Raw genomic sequence first — 25,324 nt, forward strand, 5'->3', positions numbered from 1 at the left:
GGTCTGGGTAACTCTGTGACACTATGTGTGAAGAGGAAAGCTCACCATCATTAAAGACAAGAAATTCATGGGGCTGGGAAGGTGGCTCAGTGGTAGAGTGCTTGCCTTGCATGCATGAGGCCCCTGGTTCAGTAACTCAGCACCACATAAGCCGAAAAAGCTGGAAGTGGCACTGTAGCTCAAGTGGTAGAGCATTCACTCACCTTGAACTGAAGAGCTGAGGGACCGTGCTCATGCCCAGATTTCAGGCACCATGACTGGCAAAGAAAAGAAAAGAAAAGAAAAAAAAGAAAAAAGAAATTCAGACCAGTTCCCAGGGTCTGAATAGATGCCCCAGCACTGGAAAAAATAATATTCATATATATGAGATCTATTTACATACATACGTTCTACTGTATATGACATTTATTACTCTTACTTATTTAGTATTGTTACACATATAACATTTCCTTTTTTATATCATATCTCATAGGATATATTTGCATATGGATTATACATCGTATTGAGACCCAGGACTTTCACAGAGAATGAACAAAAAGTGTAAAATTGGCTTCTTACTCCACAAATAAGTTTTTGGCCATGCTGGAATTTCAACTCAGACTACATTGCCCAATCCATAAATGGGGTACAGTCTTAGCACACCAGCCTCCAGCAAACTGAGCATCCAGAAAATTCTAAGGAACTGTGACCAAGCCACAGTACTGCTCAATTGATAAATGTGTAGAATGATATTATATATATATATATATATATATATATATATATATATATATACCTGCATCTATATGTATATATATATATTTACACACACTTACAAAGAGGGAATGTGAAGATGTTATTAAATTATATATATGTTATAACCAATTATTAGTTACTAAATTATGACTCCATTTAATGAAGTATCATAGTTGAATACTTACAACAGCATTAATTAAAAATTAGTCAATATCCTTAATCATACCTTGGTGCTAGAATGAAGATATAAATCCAAGAATTTTTGTGTGGCATTCTAAAATACAATCATGAATTAACGGCAAATTTAATTATTACTTTTATAACATTCCATTAGCATTCACATGAACAAGAATGTGTTCATCAGGATCTCCCTCCATTTGTGGGTGATAGTCATAGCATTCGAATTCCAGGCCTGGGTAGATTACTTTGAATGCAAAACATTGGAATGACACTGTGAAGATTTCAGATTGTCACAATTAAAATAAAGAACAACAAGAAGAAAAGAAAGCCAAGTGTCAGTGGCTCCTGCCTATAATCCTAACTCCTCCTGAAGCTGAGATGTAGAGAATGCCAATTTGAATGCATCCAGGGCAAAAAAGTCCAAAACAGTCTTCTTTCTAAGAGATCACAGGGGGGAAAAAAAACCATGAGTGGGGCTGTGGCTCAAGGGCAGAGTGCTATCCTTGAGTAAAAGGAGCTCAGGGACAGGGCCTAGGCTCATATGACAACCCTGGAACTTCCTCACCCCCACCCCAAATAAAGGAGGCAATAACTCCATGTCTCTGTGTATGGATGGATGATGGGCATTCAGCAGGTTGCTCATGTCCATCCCCCCAACCTGGGCAAATCCTCAGAGAGTCCTAAGTCTGAGCCAGCACCTTGAACAAAGCATCCTTCTCTGCCATTTAATAACTGAAGCCACACTGGCTTTGCCAGGGCAGTGCAACAAGTGCCTTATGTTCTGGTTGAGATGTCCCATCGGGACACCTAGCAGCCAGCCACTGCCTCCAGGGAGACCACAGTTCCTAGGCTGTAGGAGATGTCAAAGGTTCTGGCTCCATATTCTCTATCCCTCTGTAGAATATGTGAGCCTACTCTTCTAGGGCCTGGTGGCTATCCCTCATTCACCATTCCTCATTGCCGAGTCACATCCTGGTCCCAAATCTTGGCAAAGATATGAAATAGCCAGCGATTTCTGCACCAAAAGGGGTAAGCCAATAAAGCCCACCCTCATAGTTCCTGTCAGAAGTGAGCCTTGGGCTGCGAATGTGGCTTAGTGGTAAAGTGCTTACTTAGCACGCACGAAGCCCTGGGTTTGATTCCTCAGTATCACAGAAACAGAAAAAGCCAAAAGTGGCACTGTGGCTTAAGTGATAAGAGTGTTAGCCTTGACAAAAAGAAACTCAGGAATATGCCCAGACTCTATTTCAAGCCCCAAGACTGGCAAAAAAGTGAGCCTGGTGAGACATATTCTTCTGGTACTTATAGAAGAGCCAAGGTTAGAGGTAAGAGGTATGGTAGAGGACAGTTACTGGTGGCTCACACCTGTAATCTTAGCTACTCAGGAGGCTGATATCTGAGGATCACAATTGCAAGCAGGAAAGTCTATATGAGACACTTATCTCCAATTAATCACCCAAAAGTCAGAAGTAGAGCTGTGGTTCAAGTAATAGAGTGCTAGTCTTGAGCACAAAACCTCAGGGATAGTATCCAGGCTATGAATTCAAACCCTAGGACTGGCAAACACACACAGACACACACACACACACACACACACACACACACACACACACACACACACACACACACACACACACACCAAGCTAGAGAATTTGCCAGTCAGCCTGCAAAAGTTCCATCCCTAGCAACTCAATATTAAAAAAAGAGGGAGAAGGGAAGGAAAGACTGGCTCCTGGAGGTGATATAACCAGTGCCAAAATTCCACAGGAGTTCTAAGATGTGGAACAAGATAGAGAGCCTCAGGCAGAAGGTACAACATGCACAAAGTTTCCTGAGGTGTGGTGTAGAATAGGTGGTGTGGGTGGAATGAAGGATCTGTGGCTTCACACAAGTCCTGCAGGGCATTCAAGGCTGGGTAAAGGTTTGTACTTGAGCCACAGAGAGGGCAGAGGGTGGAGGTCCCAGAATGGGGCTAAGGGGGAAGATGAGCTTGGCTTTTCACCATGGACCCCAGCAATATCCTGTGGCTGGAAGACTATTTTTCACAGCTACTTACCCTCAGGCCTCCTTTACATGGAGGAGTCAGGGCAAATGCAGGGAAGAACCCCTGTAAATCCTAGCTACTGAAAAGACTGAGATCAAAGTCATGGGTCAAAGCCAGCTCAGGTCAGGAAAGTTAGTGAGACTCTTCTTGCCGATGGACTACCAAAAGCCAGAAATGGAGCTGTGGCTCAAGTGATAGAGTGCAGGCCTTGAAGCAAAAATTAAAGAGACCGGAGCCCAGACCCTAAGTTCAAGCCCCAGTACTGGCATAGAAAAAATAAAGAAAAGCTTTCAGGAGTTCCTAGAACACTGTGGTGAAAGTCCAAATAAGTTGGGTGCTGCTGGCTCATGTTTATCCTTCTAGCTCCTCAGGAGGCTGAGATCTAAGGATCATGGTTCAAAGCCAGCCTGGGCAGGAAAGTCCGGGAGACTCTGATCTCCAATGAATCACAGGAAAACTGGAAGTGGTACAGTGGCTCAAGTGGTAAGCTGAAAAGCTGAAGGGACAGTGCCCAGGCCCAGAGTTCTAGCCCCATGAGCAACACCTGTCCTGCTTGAACCTCACTCTGTGGCTCTAGGCAGAGTAATTTCCAGTGGGCCTCTAAGGGTCTCCCAATATCTACATTTCTTACAAGTCTTGAAAGCACCACTCTTTGGGAACCTTTGCCTACAGAGCGGGCCAAATATCAGAGAAGGTTTTAGCCTTGGGGCACGGAGGACATGGGCCAGAATGGCATCAGAATGGCAACTGTCATGGGTGCAGTGTGGATCTGAGCAGTAAGTCAACATTTCAGACCAGGTTTCTGGGCCAGGAGGGGCAAGATCTGCAAGATGGCACAGCAGGTAATGCCTACTCATGGGGGCAAATTTGTCAAGCACACCTTGGGTGGGTGTTGAGTTGGGCTCATGAAAGACTCATAGGCTCAGGAATCCACAGGTGGCTGGCTGCTGCTTGTAGCAGTGGCTATCCCAAGAGTCCCAGGGCTCAGAGCCTTGCTTTCCATAACAATGTTCAGAGGCAGATGAAGGTCTGCAATCATGCACCGAGTAAAAACGAGTAAAAATGTGTTCTTCCCTTGGTCCTGTACCCTATGCATGGATGGAGGTGCCGGTTCCAAGGAATTTACTGCCATGGCCCAGACCCCTCAGCCCAAGAAGGAGTTGGGGAGAAATAACTTATGTGTCCAGAATTTACTATGACTGTGCCTCTCAACTGCCCCCAGATCTAGCACAACTCATCATTACAACCTACCTCTGTGTGTGTATGTGTGTGTGTGTGTGTGTGTGTGTGTGTGTGAGTGTGTGTGTGTGTGTGTGTGTGTGTGTGTGTGTGTGTACATGGGCACATCTTGGTACTAGGGCTGGAACTCAGGACCTGGGCTCTGTCCCTCACTTTTTCATTCAAGGCTAGCAACTCTACCACTTGAGGCAGAGCTTTTCTTCCAGCTTTCAGGTGGTTATTGGTAAAGGAGAGTCTCACACACTTTAGAAAAGTGAGCTGGTGATAAGAAATGTACTCATTATCTTGCCCATGTAATTGTAACCCCTCTGTACAGTATTTTCACACACAAAAAAAGATCCTACTGATACCAGAAAAAAAAAAAGAAAAGTGAGCTGGGCTGCCTCTGAATGCCAATCCTTAGATCTCAGCCTCCTGAGGAGCTAGGAATATGAGAGCATGAGATATTAACATCTGGCCACATTTTCCTTCTTGGCTAAGACAGTGTACCTCTCTCCCAGCCTAGCACCCAGCTACAGCTAACCTTCTTCCTCCTCCCCCTACTCCTCCAGGCTTCAGAGGAAACATACCCTCCGGTGAGAACTTAGTAATAGGATACTTGGCAGGTTTGAGCTTTATGTTCTCCACACAGTCAAGGGCTGCTGGGAGCTGATGTGGAGATCAGAGATCTAGGCCAGGGCAAGTAGACAGCTGTTAGAACAGAAGACAGTATGAAGAGACATCCTTGCAGCTGGATGCCAGTGGCTCATGCCTATAATCCTAGCTACTCAAGGCTGACACATGAGGATCAAGCAAGATTCAAAGCTAGCTTGGGTGGGCAGACTCTTATCTCCAATGAATCACCAAAAAGCTGAGAAGCAGAGCTACTATAGTACAACTGGTAGAGCATGAGGCTTGTGCAAACAAGCTAAAGGATACCACCTAGGCTCTGAGCTCAAGCCCTGGTAAACACACACACACACACACACACACACACACACACACACACACACACACACACACTCACACTAACATCCTTAGCAGGTGCGAGTGTCTCATACCAGCAATCCTAGCTACTCAAGAGGCTGAGCTCTTAAGATGGCAGCTTGAAGCCAGCCCAGGCAAAAAAGTTCGTGAGACGCTTATCTCCACTAAACTACTAAAAAAGATGAAATGTGAGCTGTGGTTCAAGTGGTAGAGTGTTAGATTTGAGCAAAGGAAACTCAGTGCCTAGGCCCTGAGTTCCAGCTCTTAGAGATTTTTTTTAAAAAGACACCTTCACCTCCCCCCCGCCCCCGCCATCAGGCCCTAAATCCAGATATTGGTCATCCTAGATCTCACTTCCACTCTTGCCACTTCTACAGCACCACCACAAGTGGCCTGTTTCTGGCCAGCTCTGGGTTAAGACGTGAACGTACACAATGGGGGCATACCCAGGTCAAGGCTAATGCCCAGAACGTTGAAGTATTGGCCATACCAGTCTCTCCTACCCCAATTCCCTGGCCCTGGAATCTAAAGTCTGTGCCTCAGTGTTCTGGGCATCCAGAATTCTCTAGAAGGATTTGAGAGGCCCAGCTAAGGCTGGAAGATTGACTTGCCTGCGATAATGTATGTTGACATTTCCTAGACACCAACAGACACTTCCAAGCCATCTTGGCCTCACCTTCAATGTAGCACGGAATCCTTCTTGCTTGGGCGGCCTTCAGTCCGCTATGAAGCTGGAGTTGGCCAGAGCCACTGGCAACCCCCTTCCCCCACTCACTGCCAGCCTGCTGAGAGGGACATGCAGCCAGAGGTCTAGAAGAGGAAAAGGGCAGGACATCCCATGTCTAAGTTCCCCACCCACAGACAGGCAAGACTTTATTGCAGCTGGCCTGGCTGACCCAGAATCCCCTGCAGGAGGCCAAAGATTTGGACATCTCGACTTGGGCCCCAAAGAAAAGTGTGAACTCAGGTCTCTGGCAATTTAGGACTCATTGTAGACCCAGATAGGAGGCTAAAGGCAAGGGCGGTATGGAGAAGGAGCACCATTTGAGGTCAGAAAGAGGCAGACAGGCACCCAGGAAGGGGACAGAGAAAGATGAGGAAAACACACACACACACACACACACACACACACACACAAATATGGCACTGGTGTCTCACACCTGTCATCCTAGCTATTCACGAGTTTGAGGTCAAAGCCAGCCAGCCAGCCCAGAAATGTCTGTGAGGCTCTTATCTCCAATGAACCAACAAATAGCCAGAAATGAGCTGTACCTCAAGTGTTAGAGCACTAGCTTTGAGCACAGAAGCATAGGAATTTCACCTGAGTTCAAGACCCAGGTCTTCTACATCCAAACACACAGACACAGACACACACACGAACACACAGACATACACACTTGTAGCCCAAACCCTCAGCAGTCCCTGAGCACCCTGAATATTCCACCCCAGAGATGATGGCACTACCATCATAGACCAACTGTAGACAAAACTCAGAGCCTCTCACATGTCTGGAATGGTTCACAACACATCATGGCATTTCTACTGTACATTTACGCAGAAAATTCAGCTACCTTTTGTTTGGTTGTAGGTTATGGAGTTTGAGCTTTGGGCCTGCCAGCAGGCCCTCAGCTCTTCAAATGAAGTTGTGTGTTCTACCACAGGAGCCACAGCACCACATCCAATTTTCTGGTGGTTCATTGGAGATAAAGTCTCACAGACTTTCCTGCCCAAGCTGGCTTTGAACCGTGATCCTTAGATATCAGCCTCCTGAGTAGCTAGGATGACAGTTGTGAGCCACTGGCTGTGCCCGGCTACAACCAACTTCTTTTTTTTTTTTTCAGCTCTTTTCTTTCTTTCTTTTTTTATTGTGAAAATACTGTACAGAGGGGTTACAATTACATGGGCAAGATAAGGAGTACATATCTTATCAAGCATTGTAGCCTCCTCCTTTGTTTCCCCTTCCATCCCTTCCCAGCTTTCCCCTATCCCTTAACCAACCCTTCCCCCCCCCATGAAAATTGTAAATTTCTTTTTTGATATGACAACTTGTACTTATCATTGATGCAAGGGTCAGCCTGTATCCTTACTTAAATGACTTGTTTTTTCCCCTTCCCCTCCACAAATTATACCACAATTAAATACAGTGAAAGCAGGGGTTGTACTGTGGGCAAGGGACATACAAAGCAACAAAGAAATAATCTTATAAATGCATTAGAAACAAATGCTTGAAAGAAAAAAAAAAACATTTAAATATAAACCTTAGGGTTCATTTTCCTAACATCACCTTATCTAACCTTTTCTGCTTGACTCATATATATATGCTAAATATTGCAAATAAGGGAAACCATGGGACCTAAGTTTCTTTGGGCTTGGCTTACTTCACTTAATATGATTTTTTCCAAGTCTTTCCATTTCCTAACAAATGAGGCAATGTCATTCTTTCTGATGGAGGCATAGAATTCCATGGTGTATATATACAATATTTTCTTGAACCATTCATCTACTGAGGGGCATCTGGGTTGGTTCCATATCTTAGCTATGGTAAATAATGCTGTAATAAACATAGTTGTGCTGGTAGCTTTAGTGTGGTCTTGTTTGTAAACATTTGGGTAAATGCCCAAAAGTGGGATTCGTGGGTCATAGGGGTGATCTATGTGGAGTCTTTTGAAGAACCTCCATACTACTTTCCAAAGTGGTTGAACAAGTTTACACTCCCACCCACAATGAAGTAAGGTTCCCTTCTGTCCACATCCCCTCCAGCATCTGTTGTTATTAGAGTTCTTGATTTTTGCCATTCTAACGGGTGAGGTAGTATCTTAATGTTGTTTTGATTTGCAACCCTACTACTATCTCTTGCAAGCAAGGAAGGGGTATCTTTCTTTCATGTTTGTTTTTTGTTTTTTATTTTGGTTGAGGGGCTTGAACTCAGGGCTTGGTTACTGTCCCTGATGTCTAAATTTCCTCAAGGCCAGTGCTCTACCATTTGAGCCATAGTGCCACTTCCAGTTAGAGATTGGAGATGAGTTTCTGGAGGGACTTTCCTGCCTGGCTGGGAAATGAGATCCTCTGGATCTCAGCCTCCTGAGTGGCCAGGATGACATGTGTGAGATGACAGGTGTGAGCCACCGGCTCATGGTTTAAGGTGTCTGAAGGACTAGACACCTTAAGCCAAAAATGGCAAAAACTCCCATTCTCTTGGATTGGAAAGATTAACATTGTGAAAATGGCAATACTTCCCAAGGCTATCTACAAATTCAATGTGATACCTATCAAAATTCCAACCTCATTCTTCAAGGAAATAGAAGAGGCAATACAAAATTTCATATGGAACAATAAAAGACCCCGAATAGCAAAAACGCTCCTCAACGGAAAGAACCCTGCTGGAAGAATATCAATACCAAATTTCAACCTCTACTATTAAGCAATAGTAATCAAAAGAGTATGGTACTGGCACAAGAACAGACCTCAGGACCAATGGAATAGAATTGAAAACCCAGAAATGAACCTAAAGAAGTATAGCTATCTAATCTTTGATAAGGGAGCTAAAAAAAATAGAATGGAAGAAAGACAGCCTCTTCAGTAAATGGTGCTGGCAAAATTGGTTAACTACTTGTAGAAAACTAAAGCTAGATCCTTATATATCACCCTGCACCAGAATCAACTCCAAATGGATCAAAGACCTCGGAGTCAAAGCAGACTCTCGGAAAACATTAGAGGATGGAATAGGAGAAACCCTAGGTCTCCCTGGCGCAGGCCAAAATGTTCTTAATAGAGACGCAGAAACACAACAAATCAAAGAAAGGTTGGAGAAATGGGATTGCATGAAGTTGCAGAGCTTTTGCACGGCAAAGGACATAGCTAGCAAGACCAATAGAAAGCCTACGGATTGGGAGAAGATCTTCACTTAGCCATACAATGGACAAGGGTCTCATATCTAAAATATACTTGGAATTCAAAAAATTAAATCCCCCAACAACAAATCCTCAAAGAAACAACTGTCCAATAAATAAGTGGGATAAAGACTTAAAGAGAAACTTTTCTGAAGCAGAAAGAAGTATGGCCAATAGACACATGAAGAAATGCTCAACCTCCCTAGCCATAAAAGGAGTACATTTCTTATCAAGCATTGTAGCCTCCTCTGCAGCCAACTTCTTATACCAAGGGAAAACCCAACTCATCAAGACACAAACCAAATGTAACCCTACACTTCAGACTTTGTCACCAGCATCCAAAACCATTCTTCCATGGGTGGAGAGCATATAATTGACACTACCATTCCACCCCAGATCCCATTCACCCACTCCCTGCCTGCCATAGCCAAAACCTCTGGAGTTCTTGGTAAGGCACCACCCACCCTGCTTTGGCTTCACACTGGGGTAAATCTGGGGACTTATTAGAAATGTTTGTACTGTGAGGTCAACATCTGGTTCTCACAACCAGAGAAACCCTACTACTTCACCCTCTCTTGCAAGCAAGGAAGGGGTGTCTTTCTTTCTTGTTCGGTTTCTGAATTTTTTGTTTTTTGGTTGAGGGGCTTGAACTCAGGGCTTGGGTACTGTCCCTGATGTCTAATTTTCCTCAAGGCCAGTGCTGTAACACTTGAGCCACAGTTCCACTTCGGGTTGGAGATTGGAGATGAGGCTCTGGAGGGACTTTCCTGCCTGGCTGAGAAATGAGATCCTCTGGATCTCAGCCTCCCGAGTGGGCAGGATGACAGCTGTGAGATGACAGGTATGAGATGACAAGTGTGAGCCACTGGCTCATGGTTTAAGGTGTCTAGTCCTTCAGAATTTCCACCTAGTCCTTCTCTAGACACTACCACCTAGACAGCCCTCTACCTCCTTCAGGGAAAGCAAAGGGAGGCTAGAATCTGGGTGGGGTCTTGGGGATTAAAGGGCCCACTCCACATCACTAACCCCCTCGAAGCTCCCATCTGCCTCCTCTGGATTGCCTGGTCTTCCAGGGTGGATCAGACCCACAAGGAGTTCTGGGGCCTACCCTATGTCCCCCTGCGCCACCCAACCGATACCTGAAGACTTCTTGGGCCAGCTGCTCCATGTCACGGTGGAAGACGTTGGGAGGGTTGCTGATAACCGGGCCCAGGGGTGCGCAGGGCAGAAGGAGTGTCCAGCTCCCCTCTGTCAAAGGAGACACAAAGCACGGATGGATCTACTAAGAGATTCAGTGCATCTACCTCTCACAAAGGTCCCTGGGAGAAGTGTTTTATGGTGACAGCCCTGGGGCCTGACCTCAGGGCCCGGAACTGTCCCTGACTTTCTGTGTCTACAGGGGAGGGCCCTTTCACCTGAGCCATGGTGCCACTTCCAGCTTTTACTGTGTATGCAGGACCTAGGAATCGAACCCATGCTTTCCTGTGTGCTAGGCAGCTCTACCTCTAGGATGCAATCCCAGCCCTGGATAGCTGTTCTTTTGTGATCCCTCGGGCCTGTCTTGGGACAGTCTCGCACATCTATACCAAGTCTCTCACCAGCAGCCCTGGCTGGAAATGAACACGCTCTGCTATGTTGCCCATCATCTGTAGCACCTTTGTACTCTGTGCTTCCTACAGATCCTCCTTGTTAAGCAAGACCCCTTTTCAAGTGCTGGCTCCAAGAAGCCCTTTCTGATCACCTTGGAAAAGCTGGAGCCTCTCCGCTGTGCAGGCTGCCAACCTTGTCAGACTCTGCCCTCCAGCCAGTGTGGGTTGAGAATGCATGAAGGGGAAGGCCTGGATTCCACCACCGGATTTGTGAAGACCCTGATACACCACCCAGGGGCAGGTGTTGTATCACACTCCGTGAGAGGGGCCTCGAGGACTGGGCAATCTGTGGGCAACATGACAGGTCCATTTCTTTTTGTGGGCTTGAACTGAGGATCTGGGAGCTGTTTCTCTGAGTTTTATTGCTCAGGGCTGGTGCTCTACCACTTGAGCCACAGCTCCACTTCTGGCTTTTAGTTGGTTCCATGGAGAGAAGTGTCTCTCTGGCTTTCCAGCTTATGGCTGGCTTTGATCCTTGATCCTCAGATCTCTGCATCCCACGTCGCCAGGATGTCAGGCTTGACCCTGAGCCAGAGGTGACGGGCACCAAAGGCTTTATGGTTTTTGTTTGCTTCCATTTATCTCCTGTGAACTAGCAAAACCAAGTTAAAATAATCAGTTACAGGGGATCAAATTCCTTCCCAAGTCGGTCAATCCATGGAGATAAAATGTCTTTGGAAAAGGCTAGTCTGAGTTGGCTTAGGGATGTTTGTGTGTGTATGTGTATGGGTGTTGGGGATACCTACCCTCATCTACGTGGTGCCTCCTCCTCCCAGCAGGGAGTGCATCCAGGATCCTGACCCCAAGGGAGGTGGATGAGGGAGGGTACCTAAGGTCACATCCAGGGGGATGATCTGAATTCTGTCCTGCACTGATAAAGCCTGGACAGATAAAGGAGAGAAGGAGAGGGTTATTGGAACATGAAAGTGAGCCCCTACCTTTGGCTACATGTACCAGCAAGAAAACTGAATACATCTTTCTTGGTAGTCAGAAAAAAGATGTACACTATTCATTTATTTTATGTTTGTGTTAGTCCTAGGGCTTGGATTTAGGGCCTGGGTGTTATCCCTTAGCTTCTTTTGTTCAAGGTTGAGGCTCTACCACTTGAGCTTCAGCACCACATCTGGCTTTTTTGTGTGTGGGTTTGGGGAGGGAGGTGGTTAATAAGAGATAAGAATCTCCTGGACTTTCCTGCCCGGGCTGCTCTGAGTCACATCCATCAGATCTCAGCCTCCCAAAGAGCCAGAATGATGGGTGGGAGCCATGAGCTCCTGACTGCCAACATCCATTTATAATCCCTTAGGCCCAGAGCCAAGCCACCTATACTACACCTCCTTGTTGGGAGTAGGAAGCAGACATGAGTGGGTTTGATACTTCAACAACCTACCTATCTTTGAGCATTGTTCTGGGTCAGTCTGATGGAGGCTTCGTCCTTATCCACAGCAATGACATGGCTCTGTCACAAGAACAAATGTCCCCCCGGGAGGCGTCAGGTCTGTGGTCTTTCCTCTGAACCCCGCCACCCTAACCAAAATGACACTCCCCAGCAAAACGTAGTACACACAGAGTGTTTTTATTGTCTTATACCCAGGGTCTTGTCAGATACGTGGGGGTATAGGTCAGAGGCCCGGAATTGTGCTGGCAGGGGGACAAGGCAACACCTTCTCATCCACTTTCCTTCAACAATGTAGCAGAGGGATGTGGGGAAGGACTTATGGGATAGACAATGAATAACCATCACCGTCTAGCCAGGGCACAGAGGGGCTTACCGCAAGGGGCTGGTTCAACAGGCTGGGCAAAACAGATCCTGACCCACAGCCCACCTCCAGAATGAGAGGGCCACCTTGGGTTCCAGCCACATGGGAATGCTGGGCCACCTCCTCCAGCATTCTACCAATTCCTGCGAGAGAGAAAGAGAGAGGGAGAGAAAAGAGACAGAGAGGGAGAGAGAGAGAGACAGAGGTCCAGAACTACACTTAATTAAGGTGCTGGTGGCTCAGACCTATAATCCTACCTACACAAGAGGCTGAGATGTGAAGATGGTGGTTCATAGCTGGCTCCAGAGGAATGTCTGTGAGACTCTTATCCTCAAAGAACCAACAGAAAACCGGAAGTGATGCTGTGGCTCAGGGGGTAGAGTACTAGCCTTGTTCTGAGGAGCTCAGGGATAGCATCCAGGCCCAGAATTCAATCCCCACAAATGACAAGAAGTGGACTTCCAACCACAAGAAGGGACTGAATAACACACAGGGTCCTATAAGCATGGTAGAGAAATCAGGCCAAGATTCCTGTCAGCTGGGGTCATGAGTAGGTCACCTGGCTTCTCCATGATTCATTTTCCCCAGCTGGAAAAATGAATAGAGTGAAAAATCCCTTCCTCATGGGGACAGGGTAATGATGAAAGCAGCCATGTTTTGTTTCATAATCCCACACCTGTTGCTTGATTAATAACAGACCCCATCTGAGCCCTTTCCCGGCAACTTCCTGTCATATGCTCACAGAATTGTTGAGAACTATATCTGACACCTGCTCCCTCTGTGCCTGGCCCTGCTCCAGAGATCCCTCTGCATTAGTCCCTTATTTACTCACAACTGTCCCATGAGGAGACTGAGGTCCGGTGGTCGACATCCAACCCAGAGCTTCACCTGTGAAGTAAGAGTTTGGGACAATCCGTCTAAAATGATGACTGAGCAGGGCACAAAATGTCTACCGCCACCACTTCCTCCCCCCCACACACACACACATACACACAAACACACCTCCACCATCCTTTGCAGGCAAAGATGTTTTACTTTCTTTCTTTTTGTTGTTTGTGGGGCTTGAACTCTGGGCCTGGGTTCTATCCCTGAGCTCTTCAGCTCAAGTCCAGCACTCTACTACTTGAGCCACAGCACCACTTCCGGTTTTCTGGTGCTTTATTGGAGAGAAGAGGCTGAGGGTCTTTCCTGCCCAAGCTGGCTTTTACCCATGATGCTAAGATTCAGCTCCTGAATACTTAGGATGAGAGCCATGAGCCACTGGCACCCAGCCAAACAGGCTTTTCTATGCGTATCATACTATCCCCTCAGGAGACTGAGATCTGAGGACTGCACTTGGATGCAACCCTTGGCAGCAAAGTCATTGAAAACTCTTATCTCCAATTAAACACCAAAAAACGTTGCAAGTGGAGCTGTGGCTCAAATGGTAGAGTGCTAGCTTTGAGCATGAAACCAGGGATGGGACCCAGGCCCTAGTTTTAAGCTTTTTCTAGCATAGACCCACCCAAGAAAAGGAAGCAGGTGAGCACACGGGAGCTCAAAGTTCACACATAAACTCAAGACTCACAGAATAGACCCCATCCTGCTCTGAGTCTCTAGATTCTATGTACTAGATCATGGCAGGCTGAGATGGGACTGACCATGCACCAAGTCAGGACATTCAAGTACAATCTCATACTGAGGATCCCGTGACCTCATCAAGGACTCAAGATCTCTCACTGTCCTGCCTTGACATTGGGCAGTCAGGTGAGATCTAGTTATCCAAACAAAGGATATGGGAATGAATGAATTTCTCAGCCAAGGGATGCAGACTGGAGGGCTCTAGGTCCCTCTCTCTCAGGGAGGAGAAAGGGGCTCATCCATCTCAGGAATGTTCCTGGGTTTTGAGTATCCTCAAAGAAACAACCTTGCTCCCACCCCAGTGCCTCCTGATTTCCCACTAGCCTCAACCATCAGTCGGCCCCTCCCTCATCTGCCATCTAGACTAAAGGGTGAGCCAGCAAAGAGACCCACCTCTACCTCTGAGAATGGCAGTCAGGGGGCCCTAGAATCCCCTAGAGGAAGTCTGGGGGCAACACGGGTTTGACTCTCGCCCTCATTCCCTGGGTGTCCTGTTCCAGTGGCATGCTTACCTCTGTCTCTGGTCGAGGAATGAACACTGGGGGTGTCATCTTCAGATTGAGCCAGCAAAAGTGCCAGTGCCCATGGATGTACTGCACAGGCATCCTGCAGTAGACAACAGCCAGGTTTTCAATGGTGAACCCAGAGTGCCAGGACTTTTAATAGCCATGTGGCTGGGTCGAAGATTCTATCACTGATGGTCTAGGTTGTCAGTTGAGGTCATGGCTCCAATGGCCTGATCTGGATCTGGGATTGTCCTCCCTCTTCATCTTCCTGCTAATCCCTTGCCACCCCCCTCTGGACACTCCCTCAGCCTATACCTCCCTAGCCCTTGGACAGTTTCTTCTTATCTGACCAGAAAATAAACTCCGTGAGCCAGGGGAAATTGAAACTCTGTGACCCACCCTGAGCCCTAGGGTCTACCCTAGGCTGTTTACCTCTGCAGTCGGCGACCACTCAGATTTGTATGTCATGAAGTTGCTGATGTCATGAATGGGTCAGTGGCTTGGTCCTACACACTAGCTTTAGGCACTGGAACTTTCCCCACAGAGATTGTGAATGGTTGGCTCCCTTGATCTAGGGACTCCATACCAAGGCTTGCATGCTCCCTTCTTCCTTCCTTTCCTCCTTTTCTCCCTCCATCCTTCCCTCCTCTCTTTCTCTTTCCTTTCTTTGTGTCACTCCTGGGCATGAACTCAGAGCCTGGGTGCTGTCCCTGAGCCTTTTTACTCAAGGCCAACAGTCTACAGCTTGAGCTGCTAATCCACTTCTGGCATTTTCTTTTTGGTAGTCAGTTGGAAATAAAGAGTCTCAAGCCTTCTAAGTAGCTAGGATGACAGGTGTGAGGCACCAGCATCCAGCTCAAACCAAGATTTCTTCATGTGCTGTTGAACCAGCACTGGAACCTTTCATCTTGTATGACTCCAACTCTCTCCCCCCCAGGAAATGGCACACACTGTAACGTTTTGTTAGATAAATAGATGAGCATCTGTCTATGACAATACTACAGAAAAGTCCCATCCAACTCAGGTAAGCATCCTGGGTGGGGGTAAAGCCTGATGTAGCCCTCCCACAGTTCTCCCTCCTCCCTCTTCCCACCCTCCTGGTGCCACCGCACCTAACTCTTTTGGTTCCAAGGACGTGAGCCATGTACTCACTGTATTCTGGGGCCTCTAGGATGCCTATCTTCTCAAAGATCTCTGTCCAGCCACTGACCAGCTGTATTGCACTCTATTCCCCACTCAGCTGTGAACAAGGTTGTCCTGAGTTGAAAGCTTGGCTCAAGGGGCCTCCTCTTCACTCCCTAGTGCCAGACTGGATGGTCCACCATATCCGGCCCCCAATTTTCATGGTGTAGAAAAGGATCCCTGAGGCATCCTGGGTCTCTAAGTCTCCCAGAGTCCAGTACAGGTCCTGGGAATTGTCTCTGCTCACAGCAATCAGGCTTCAGATGGCAAGGTCACAATCTCTGCTCCCCACAACATTCTCGAATGTAGTGATCACCCTAGAGAGAGCTGGAGGAGAATCGGCAGCTGCCAGAGAAAGCCAGTCAAGGCACGGCGTTCATATCAGGAGACCATTTGGCTCCGCAACTCGCTTGTACTGCTTGAATATCATTGTTTGGTGGCTGAAATGGTCTTTCTCATTTGACCCATTATCCCAAGCATTAGTAGAAATTGCCAGCTTCAAGGAAAAAACCCTGGAAAAGCTGGCATTTCAACTTGTCCCAATCAAACTTAAAGGGTTCCAAAGTCAGTGGTCCTCTTTTCCTTCAAGACAGCATACAGCAGGTTACAGAAATGGCATTCAGAGAGCCCTAGCTAACTGCCATGTCCTGATACCAAGCAGGCTCCAGCAGGGGCAAACACTTGCCTACCATTGCCCAGCTGGAAACAGCCCAGGAGGGACACAGATTGGAGTCTGCAGGACTCCAGGTTGGACTACCCACCAGTGCACTGCCCCTAGAGTGAATCCACGCCACCACTGGGGGCCCGGATCCCCCTCCCCAGATGCCCACTTACATGGTCAATACCCTGGGTAAGATTCTCCTCTCATCCTCAGTCGTGGTGAACCATCTGCTATGTCACACCGTTCATCACTTCCCAGACCCTCCTAGATTCAAAGCCCCTGCCCTACTATCTCCCATCTCATTCCCTATTTATGTTTGGCAGACTCATTCCCAACCTTGAATTAGCTCCAACTATACACACCAGAGCAGACTGTCTGGCTGGAAGAGTGCGGCTGTGATCACAGTAGCCTCATGATCCTTCTGGCTAAAGACAGAAGGGCAGGTGTCCACTCTGGTCTGAGGTTCACACAGGCCTCCTAGAAGAGACCCACGCAGGTCCAGCAGCTACTGTGGGCTGCAGAAAAGGGGAAGAAAGAGGTGGAAAGGAACATCTACTGAGACCTTCTCTAAAGGAGCCATGAAACGGTGAAAGAGAAAACAAAAATTATGGCTGGGCTCATACTGGACATTAATTGAAAAAGAATAACAAATACACACATACACACAAATAAAATGCTTTTGCTCTTTTTAGACAAGGTGACTGTACAATGAGAAAGATGATCTCTCTCTCTCTCTCTCTCTCTCTCTCTCGCACACACACACACACACACACACACACACACACACATATACACAGATTCAGAGCAGTGTCTCTCCTGAGTTTGTTGGTTTCTCACCTGGGCAATGTACTAGCTGGAGCACAGGGGTTCCCTTGTCAGAACCAAGGGATCTCACCCAAGGGGAACAATGCTCTCATAATGCAGACGGGCCAGACCCTTCCCATTGGTAACAACAAGCCTTGACTCACCATTCACCAAAACCCTGGACCAGGATGCTGGGTGAAGGAGTTCCGAGACATGTGGCTTCTCAGAGCCTGGACAGAAAACAAAGCAGGTGCCTCCAGAAAGGTGTCTGACCTGGGGTGGGGGCGTTGTTGGGGACTTTGATGGGGTCCTAAAGGCTATATACATGGATGGACTCCCTACTTCCCTCCTACATACTTCTGGGCAACTTGGCAAATTCTTGGTGAGGACTACGAGACTAGATGGACTGGTAGCACTAGCAGAAGCTGGCAGAACTGGGAAATGTGATCACCCAGTCAGAACTGTTGACAGCTGGGGTTGGGGGTACAGGCCGTTTATATGTGTGTCAGAGGGGGTGTGTTTTTCTCCCAAATACCCACCTTCTATCTGACCCCAGTGCCCTCACCTCTGTAGTGGGCTCTTCTGGGAATGACCTCAGGTGAAAGGGTGACTGAGCGCAGAAGACAAGGGCTCACACAACAACGGGTTCTATCTTCTGCATCCAACAACTCCTGCCCAGCAAAAGGGAAAAGAACCGAGAAGGTAGGTGTGGAGGTGCAGCTCCCCACTTCTGACTAAAGCCACCAGGTTCCCACCAGGGAGAGGAAGGGTGCAGATGCACAGCTGTGTGGTTCCCACTGCTCCAGGACAGGGGTTCTGTGGTGCCCCCTCCTCCCCATCCCTGCAGGTCCCCTTTTCCTGGAACACTGTCCACTAGGGATGAGGGTGGGATCTCCAGGTGGACACCCACCTCCACCCCCCACCTCTGGGATGCATTTGTGGCAGAGCCAGGACAGACTGTGGGGCACGGGGGAGGCGCAGGCAGGGCAGGATGGGGAGGCAAGAGGCAAGGGTCCGGGTCCTCGAGGGTGGGGAGGAAGGGTAGAGTGGGGGACGGGGTTTACAGGGGGTTTGTGGAGTGCGGGAGCTCAGGTCGGCCACTCACGTGTGCTGCTGGAAGAAGCTGTAGGCTGCAACTCCGCGTGGCGCCAGGAGTCTGAGAACCGAGGGCTGGAACCACGTCAGGGCCACCAGCAGGCCAGGGGCGCAACATCGCCGCCAGGTGACTGCTAGAGGCTCCACGGGTCCCAGCCAGCAGCGCCATGTTTGAAACCCAGAGCGGGCGCGTGGTGTAGCTGTGCGCAGCCTCTGCTCCTCCTCAGCCACCACCGCAGCATCAGCGGCCTCCTAACCTGTGGCGGCCGCCGCCTCAGCAGCCACTGCCTCTGCCGTGCTCCCCACACTGGGACCTTAGACTCTGGGCCACCATGGCTGGGCGCCTCCGAGGGGCTGGGTGTGGCGATGTGCCTGCCGTGCAGCTCCACATGCTCTGCGCTCCCGGCCAGGACCCACACTATGAGCGGAGCAACCGCCAGCCACTGAAGCCGTTTACACGCGTGCTAGTGCTCATGCTCGCTCTTCTCCCAGCTCTCTCTCTGCCCCACACTCCTTTCCTTGGCCACCCACCCATGCTGCACACACACCGCTGCCCCTGGAGCTCCTGGCCATTGCTGCCACCAAAGTGTGCTCCTGGGCCCCGCCCCCTCCTCCCCTGGGCCCCACCCCCCACCCCTGGCCACAATTGCAGCCCTGACTGGGCCCTGAGGCTTCTAGACCATGGCAATTGCAGCCTTACCTCAGCTCAAAACTACCCCCACCCCCAGTACCGGCCCAGGGGATCGAATCTCCCCTCAGCCCCACCAGTGGAGGAGACTCTCCTCCATCCCCCTCCACTCCACACACCAAGCAGTTGCATGGTGACACTCCTGTGTGTATGTGTGTTTGTGTTTGTGTCTGTGTGATTGTTGGGGATAACCACCTCTCAAGGCCTCAGAACATAGCACCCTTTGGGATGACTCAGCACACAGCACACTTCCAAAATCAGCACAAACCACCCTGTGTAAATGACTCAGCACACAGCTCCCCTTGAAGGACTCAGCATGTAGTATGCTGAGTACTCTACCCAGCACCCTTTGAAGGAGGGAGTCTATAGCCCACAGTGTAAAGGACTCAGTGAATGGCATGCTTTGAAACACTCAGCACATAGCACTCTTTACCAGGGACTCATCACAATCTGTGTTGAAGCACGCTGTGTAAAACACACAGTGCACAGCTTCCTTAGATAAACTCAGCACACAGAACAATTTTGAAGGACTCAGCACATACCACACTGTGGAAGCTCTCAGCACACAGCACCATTTGAAGGACAGTACAGAGCACCCTATGGAAAGGACTTGGCACACAGCACTCAAAATAAACTTCATCCCTCTCTTCTCAAAGGCTCACACATAGCAGGACCCTTTAGGATGCATTAGCACACCACAACTTTTGAAGGACTCAGAGTACAATACTTTGTGTAATGGACTCAGCAAAAAGCCCCCTTTAAAAAAAACCAGGATGGCCCACTCTTCTCAGGGATTCAGCACATAGCACCCTTTGGTATGACTCAGCAAACAGCATCTTTTTAAGGACTCACCATATAATTCTCATGAGGGAAGGACCCAGTAAATAACGCCCTGTGAAGGACTCAGCACATAGCTGTATGTCACAAGTTCAGCTGTCATTAGAATTAGGGTGCTTTCTTCAGTATCACCATTCTTCAGAAACACTTCACAAATCCTACCAGTTCACATTTAGACAAGCTGTGTTTTATGAGGGAAGTCAACTGGGGGTCTTGAACTCAAAGCTTGGGGGCCCTGTCCCTGAGCTCTTTGATTCAATGCTAGAGCTCTAACACTTGGAGGCACAGATCCAATTTTGTTTTTTGGGGTTGTTCTTTGACAGGTCTTATGGTGATAAGTAAGGCCAAGTTAGGGTATCTGTGGGCAAAGGCTCTTAGCTCAGTCTGGAGCTGACCTCTCCCTTCCCTGTGTCCCTGGAAAGCTGGGCCTCCTGTAGCTCTCTTGGCCTAGGGTGGAACAGACCTGCTCTGGCATCAACAATCTGGGTAAGCAAAAGTCAGCTTGGCCCTAGTAACTTGCCCAAATTGAACTCTAGAGGATAATGGCATGAGAACGCATGTTCCATGTGTGGCCACTAGGGGGCAGGAGTGGCCCACAATAGGGATTGTACTTGCGACTTGTGTTTACTCTTGCTTCCCTGGGGCCCCCAATCATGATTCAAAGCCACCCTGGACAGAAAAGTCCTTGAGACTCTTACCTACAATTAACCATCGAAAAGGAAGTGGGGCTGCACACACACACACACACACACACACACACACACACACACACACACACACACACACACACACACATACACACACACAAACACACACACCACATGAATGCAAAATCAGAGATTTCTACACTGCAGTCTTTGGGTATTCTCTACTTTTTCCCCCACTAAGCCTGGTGGCTGCTGGGCCAGGTGTTTGGTGTATACAACATCACCTGGCATCTTCAATTTTGGAGGAACAGAATGGCTAGAAGGTCAACCTTCCCCCATCCCGGCTCCTTGATTGGGTCATGGTCTATCCAGGCCCTTTGGGGCTCCTTTACAGACTCGCCAAGATGCCTTCAAAAGGCATCACATACTGGGCACTGGTGGCTCATGCCTGTCATTCTAGCTACGCAGGAAGCTGAGATCTGGAGGATCATGGTGCCAAGCCAGTCTGGGCAGGACAGTGTATGAGACTCTTATCGATGAACCATCAGAAAACAAAAATGGCATTGTGGCTCAAGTGGTAGAGTGCCAGCCTTGAGAAAAAGAGCTCAGGGACAGCCTTCACGACCAACAACACGGAGAGGCATTGCATGATGTCTTTGGGATTGGCATGGGCCAAATATAATTGGAATTAATTATAATTGGAATTAATCAAGTCCTCCAAGACAAAGCAGTACCTCCTTTAGTCCTGTGCTCCTCCATCTCGTCTCACCCCCTGGCCTTGTCCGTGCTTTGGGTCAGCATGGGTCTGGCTGGATGGGAGGGCTCCAAGGAAGATCCCAGAGCAATCACCCCACCTCCTTCTGCCCTGCTCACCCTGATGCTTCTGCTCTTTGCCATAGACCTTCTTCCTGGAATCTATCCATGAGGTTATCACCACCATCATAGTGGTGAGTGGTGGGTGTGGCCTAACTAGGGGCAGTCAGAGGTGGAAGTAGGTCTGGGACTAGGAGCTTCCACTTTGCGTGTGGGCTGAGGCCTGGGCTGACTTTTATTTCATCCTGAGCCTTGCAGTGGTAGGGAGACAGTTTAGACTTTACATTGAGTCAGGTAAGATCAGAATCTGGAGGACCACTTGTGTGGGGAAGGATGTGGGACTCAGGGGGCCACTGTTGTTGGTATTTTCTTGGGACTCCCCTCTCCCTCTCTCATCCCTCAATGTTAGAAGAGAAGCTTCAACTCAGGGTGTGGGAAGAGGGGGCATGGGAATATTTTGGGGTGAACCAGACTTGTGCTTCATATTCATCCTAGCCCCTACTTCCTATTTATCTGAGGAATGGCCATATGGGTTTGGGAGGGGGAAAAATCATCCTAGCTGAGAATGTGGCTCAGTGGTAGAGTGTTTGCCTAGCATGCCAGAAGTCACCAATGGGCCACCAATAGGCAATTAGATGTCCCTTCAGTTTGGGCCCACTCCCTTCAGCCTCTGCCCTACCCTACCCCCAGTTTAACCTTCCCGTTGCCCGGCAGATGGAGGCCTGAGAGAAAGCCATTTAGTCACCTACTGCTGGTGGCTGCCAACGCTTTTGAGAGTCAGTATGTCACATAGTCATCATCCGCATCAGTCTACCGGAGAAAGTGAGAAAGCACTCCTCCCATGAGCCTGGAAGCTGTGGGCAGATCTGGATGTGGGGCATCTGGGGCAGGAACTGCTCCTTGGGGGAGTCCACTATGGGGTCGGGAACCCTGACCTCTCCTCTGGCAGTTTCCATGCTGTCTTCAAGTTGCTTCTGAAGCAGTGTTGGGGAGGGGGATGGGAGGCTCAGCCTGTGCTGGCATCTGGAAACTGCTGTCTGTGCTTTCCCTTTCTAGGAGTGACAGCAGCTCCACAACACTCTCCTCTTCTCGATCTTCTCCTGAGACAGCCAGTGCATGCACTGGGCTTTTTCACAACATAGCTCATTCAGGACCAACATCTGCTCTTTACACACCATGAGGGACTCCTTGATAGTTTGGATGTGTGCCAACAGCTGGCTGCATCAATGGTGGAGCTCATCTGCTGGACTCTGGAAGTCCACCTCATCAGGCAGGTCATGGATGAGGGTCTGTGGCTCCAGCTCAGTCTGGCACTGAGCTGCTGGGTTGGCCATGGGGTGCCTGAAGCTAGCCCACCATTCTTGGGTCAGGAGTTTCCACCTGTGGATCTCATCCTCCAAGAGCACTCTCAGAGCCATATCACTCTTGGTCTGGGGAACATCTCCATCCTGTGTGATGGTCACATGGGGTGGGGGGGATTCACCTCCTTACCTTTTGCTTCTCCAGGGCTCATACCTTCCCCTTCCCCAGGGAAAGCCAGGAAGCTCAGCTGGGCTTGCAGGCATTCCTCCTGTGATCTGGTGGCTTCCAGGCACTTGAGAGTGTCCTGCCACTTCGGGGACACCACCTGGTCCTTCCAGTTGAGCCCTTCACTTGCTTCAGCTGCTCCAGCAGCTGGATCTGCCTCTCTAAGTGCTGCTGCAGGGCCTCCTTCTCAGACCACCGTCGCTCATTGGAGACAATGTGCCATTCACAGGAGGTTCTGAACTCCTGCACTGGCCCAGGGACTGCTCCTGCTGCTCCTGAGCTGCTTGGCTCTCTCTCGCTCAGCCACCACTATCCATTTCTCTATCTTCTTCTCTGAGCAGTCCTACTGCTCCCACAGATGTTTCTTCATCTGCTGCTCTGAGTCCAGGATGCTGGCGAGCTCCTCCTTCTCAGTGCTCACCCTGTGGAGAGCGTTCCACAGCAGGGCCAGCTTTTCCTCCGGTTGTCTATCCCACACACATGCACATCGTGGGGTCTCAGGGGTCTCCTGCTGATCCTAGGCTTTCTCCTCCAGTCTCTGCAGTTGCTCCTGCTGCTCCACGTTCTGAAGACGGAGACTGGTTTTCCTGGACCTGGATGTGAAGTTGTTCCTCCAGGTTATTCAACTCCATCTTCAGTACCTAATGCCCTCCAGCGCTTGTTGGAACTTGCATATTCTCTTCTTCATGTTGCTCCTCTGTATCTACAGCACGTCCACCTTCTCCTGCAACTCTGTGTTCACTTGCTCCAGGTCATCAGAGTTTCTGGTATTTTCCTCGAGCTGAAGGATCACATCATTCAGCTGTTTGAGGAACATTTTGGTCTGCTCCTTTGCAGCAGTGACCAGAGAAGCAACTATCTCCAGCTCTGCCAAACGCCACTCTGTAGCTTGTAGGCAGCTGGTGAGAGCTTCATGCTTCCTTTCTCTGTCATCAGTGGTCTGCTGCACTTGGGCCAGTGCACATTGTAAATCGCTTTCTGCTGAAACCAACCGCTGTATGGGTACCTTTTGGATCTATACCTCCATTTTTGTTGCTGCATGTATCTGGGCTATCTTCTCCCTCTCTTACTCCCATTGACCCTGCGGGTCTGTCTTTCCCAGCTTCAGTGGTAGGATCTTGGCAAAGAGTGCCTGGTTTCTTCTTTTCTGTGGTCCAGGGTGGGCACCACATGCAGGTAGCACCTCTGTGGATCCTTGGTGGTATTGGGACCCTTGACACTCTGGACCCTGGTGGCTGTGACTGTGTCCAAAGGCAGGGTAGGCCCATGGTCGACATCACCTTTGGCCGGACTCTCCATTCAATCTGGGTCCCCAGTGGTGTTTATCTTGGGGATCCCTCCCTTTTTCGTGTTCTTTGTTTTCTTGAATGTTTCAGGTCTGTCGGGAGGATACTGCTGGTGTTCTTGTGGCAGTTTCTTGCCCACAGTTCTCTCATTGATTCTTATTGTTTCAGACATCTGAGCAATGGGACGGGAAAGTTGGGCTGGCCACATTCCCAGGCTCTAGGAAATCCTCTATTCTCCCACTCACCGACTAGGACATCATTTCCTACTCTACCTCAAAGTCACCTGGAGTCTCTTGCTCACCACTCAGCCACCTCTACCTTCCTCAACTGCTGGTGTCAACCAACAGAGGGAATCCAGGTGTAACTGGGAAGCATGGAATGTGGGCGTGGCCACTATTCTTGTATCCCATTGGGCAAAAAGAACCATGAAAGAATGGGGGTGTGCCTGGAATCCTGTGATGCAGACAGAATGGACAGAGTCAAGATGACAGCAGCCCCTTCACCAGGAAACTCTGTACAATCCAGTTGGGGACAAGAGGGAGACCTGCTTTAGCCAGATGGCTGCACAGATTGTTGTGTATGTCTGTTTGTTGCCAAACCTGGACCTTGAACTCAGGATCTGAGCACAGTCCATGAGCTGTTCTTGCTCAAGATTAGCCCTCTACCACTGGAGCCACACAGCTCTACTTTTGCATTGTTGGCATTGAGGTTGGACAGGGGTCTTAAGGATTTTACTTCCTAGGGTGACTTTGACCATGATCCTCCTATCACAGCCTTTTAAGTATCAAGGAGGACTGCTGAGAGCCACTGGTGCCTGGCTAATCATTGGTCGGGATTATGGCTTCTTCAGTAGCCTGCAAGCCTTCATCAATGCAAGGTGAAGTATCCTTTGGAGTCAGATCACTCAGACCCAGATGGCCATAGTGCAAAGGAAGAAAATGTAAAAACGCCATCACACCACTTTTTTTCTGTGCATTCCCCCCCCCCCTGCACAAGGCCTGAAGTTCTAGGATCCCAGGATAGGCTGTGTTTTCAGCGGCTGCACCCCAGCCTATGGTGATGAAAGCTGAGGCACTGTTGCCATGACCTGAGTTCAAGAAAGTGCTTGGCAAAAAAAAAAAAAAAAAATAGGGTCCCTGGCTTGCAATTCACGCCTTTTCTCCTACCTTTGAATTTGAACTTAAGGCCTGGTAACTGA

The 25,324-nt window shown here is 48.9% G+C and overlaps 1 pseudogene; it reads left to right on the forward strand.

The window, feature by feature from the left end:
* Positions 1 to 22,039, forward strand: part of LOC138834516 (chromodomain Y-like protein) — a 97,250-nt pseudogene extending 75,211 nt beyond the window's left edge.
* Positions 22,040 to 25,324: the final 3,285 nt, after the last annotated feature.

Source organism: Dipodomys merriami, unplaced genomic scaffold (genome assembly GCF_024711535.1).
Source record: "Dipodomys merriami isolate MVZ:Mamm:240054 unplaced genomic scaffold, mDipMer1.0.p SCAF_218, whole genome shotgun sequence".
Taxonomy (NCBI): domain Eukaryota; kingdom Metazoa; phylum Chordata; class Mammalia; order Rodentia; family Heteromyidae; genus Dipodomys; species Dipodomys merriami.